Genomic DNA, 3,001 nt, shown 5'->3' on the forward strand with positions numbered 1-3,001 from the left:
AACTACAAGATTACATATAGGAAACTCCCATTACTGTTTATATGATAGTGGCTTTGTTAATAAAATTAAAATAATTATACTATGTAGAATAAAATAAAATGGAAATAATTTACTCATAAAATTCATATTTAAATCATTGTTATTTACAAAATACTATCCTGAGAATGTAATTCCATTAAGCTCCAATTTGAGCGTAAATATAATCACTTAAGTAACAACTGTTACTTAAACTGAAAATAAGAGAAGTTAAAATTACTTTTGAAGAGAGACCAAAAATATTGTCAAGTTTCTTATGGTTCTGAACATTCGTTCAGTAGTAGGCTCATTTGAAGGTGGAATCAACCCTGATGGGAACTCACGTCCACTTTCAGGATGGAGGGGTGAAGGTACAGGGGAAATCTGGCTCTTGGAGAAGATAATGAGGAAAAGCCCTCAGTGAATAGACATTCTTATTGCAAATGGAGGCAGTGGTGGACCGTGAAAATTTCTTGAAGGAAAACAATCATAGGATAGTCCATACATGCTTCCTGGAGGTGGAAAAAAAGAAGGACATGTGCAGGTCCCTTGCATCCACTGGAAACAATGGGCCTCTGTCTGATTGGAGGAACAAAGCCAGGGCCAATTGCTTCACTTTTAGTGGGGAAAGATACATCAGACACATTTAAATTATAAAGATGGTCTTTGCTATCATTTTTACTGGATTCCATTTCTGAAGACATTGGTGCATCTGCTTTATCCAGTGACATCATCTTAAACTTCTGAGTTCTGCTGGTCCAGGTAGTCTACCAGTATTGGAATAAAATCTGTCTTGCCTTTGTGAAGGAAGAGCTGAATCAGGATAAGGTTGGTCTGATGGAGGAATCTTCATTCTATGATCCTGTTCCCATGGAGGTAAAATTGGCCCAGGGTCAGAAGGTTTCCTGTGAGGATCAGTTAAGTTATCATAGCTTGATTCTCCTCTTGCATTAGTAATCTCATGGTCCTGAGGATTCTCTGGGCCTCTTGAGTCTCTTCCTCCTCTCCCTGAAAGCAAAGGTGAGAGTTTGACTGGACCCTCCAACAAAGTTGGAGGGGAGAGAAAAGCTCTCCTTAACATGGATCGAATAGTGAGGGACAATATGGGGAATGTTCTCTGCCAAATGCTGTGTTTGGAACATCAAGTGCGTAGGAATCTTTTTCTGAAAGTTCAAATTTAAGCTCTGTTTAAGTTAATTTTTGTTTGATGTAAGAATTTTCTTTCTTTAAATCATTGAGGTTTCTTTCAACAGTCTGGGCTGTCAACCAACTATCATGTGCTTTTATTTCTCATGGGAAATAATCTGCCTTTGTTAAGAACAAATGATTCTCTCCAATTCTTCAAGATCTTTGGCTCACTTTCTATAGGTCTCCAGCTCTCCAGGTACATGGCTAATCTATCTTTTCATCTGCTTTAGAAAGTTTTTCCTCTTTCTCTAACCAGTTATTTTCTTCTACTGTTAATTTTCTGTGAAGTGTCATTTTGTTTTCTTGATACAGTTTAGTCATTACTTTAAGTTTGTGCTGAAGCTTTTGATTCTCATTTCCAAGATGTTCATTTTCTGGCTGCAAAGATGCTTGTTCAGTCTGGAGATTTTTAGTGCATTCTGTAAGCTCTTGTTTGTTTTATCTACTTCAGTTACTTTAGTGTATATTTGGTTTCTCTCTCCTTCTAGGGTTTTTAAAAAGCCTTTAACTTAGCAACATGATTCAGCTTCTTCAATACTCTTTTTTTTTTTTTTTTTTTTGGTTGATTATGTGAGTGCACCATTTTCTGAATCACTTTTCAGTTCCCATTCCAAGTTATTATCCATTAAGTTTTCTCCAAGCAAAGCAGTCAAATCTTGTATCATTAGCAGGCATTTAGCCAGGGACTTGATCTGATTTTCTTTATCACATAGAAATGTTTTGCATATATTTTGGAGTCTTCAAATATTGTCTTCTGTTTACTAAGTTCACTCACATGTTCTTTCCACTCTTCAGCTTCTTGTAGAGTTATTTCTGGTTTTCCTGAAGTTGGGAATTTTCACTCAAAACATCTTTTATAGCTATCTTAAGTTATTCTTCATTCCTTTGAAATATTTCAAAGGTTGGTTTGCCTTCAGTTACTGGTGATTTGAGTGATTTTGATTCATCTTCTAAGGACTGTACCCTTTTTGAAACATCCATCATTGATTCATCTTGTTCAGAATGTTTAGATTTCTCTTCCTTTAACTCTTCTTCTAGAAAGAATATTTCATCCTCAAATTCAGATTTGAAACTGTTTGGCTTTTCACAGATTACCTCCAAACTTTGAGCTTCTGCTGACTCCTTCTCAAGGCCGGAATCCTTTCATGACTCTAAGCCTTCATACTCTTTTTGTATGAAACTAAATTTTTTTAAGTAGTTTACGTTTTCCTTCAATAAGTGTAGAAAGTTCTACAGCAAGCTTTCTCTCTCCTTCCACATAAAGCTGCTTCCAGTCGATTGAAAACTTCTCCACAAAAATAAGAAAACAGTAAAAAATCCAACAATAGCTGCACATATCAGCAATTCCCATGGGAAACCATAGGAATTAAGACCTTGTCTCATATCTTCAGGCAATGCTGCCACAAGTAGCTTTTGCAGGACCAGACCCAAGTAGGCGGAGGGGCAGTCCTGGGCTCCTCCATGGTGCCAGCCTGCTCTGGATACAGCAGCCACAGCAAAGGCCTGGCTGAGCCACGATGAGCAGCAGAGAACATGCAGTTTTCTGTCTAGAAACCAAACCCACAGGGCAAGTAGACCACTGCAGAGCTGGGTGCAGGGGGATTGCTAGAGAGAATGGCATCAACAGGCCTCTAGTGTCCACCCTGTCTTGGGGGAGCCTCAGCCCCTACCCTGTGCTTTGTGACCAGATGACCAAAAGGTTCAAGCCTGTCCCTGTCAGCACTTTTATCTGGGAGAAAGTTGTTCCTCCAAGCCTTCCACCTAAAGACAGACAATTTAGTTCTTCTTCCTATGTCCC

At 38.4% G+C, this 3,001-nt stretch overlaps 1 pseudogene; it reads right to left on the minus strand.

The window, feature by feature from the left end:
* Positions 1–252: 252 nt before the first annotated feature.
* On the minus strand, positions 253–2,666 carry LOC118631861 (annotated as a pseudogene).
* Positions 2,667–3,001: the final 335 nt, after the last annotated feature.

The sequence above is a fragment of the Molossus molossus genome, unplaced genomic scaffold (genome assembly GCF_014108415.1).
Source record: "Molossus molossus isolate mMolMol1 unplaced genomic scaffold, mMolMol1.p scaffold_m16_p_16, whole genome shotgun sequence".
Classification (NCBI taxonomy): Eukaryota; Metazoa; Chordata; class Mammalia; order Chiroptera; family Molossidae; genus Molossus; species Molossus molossus.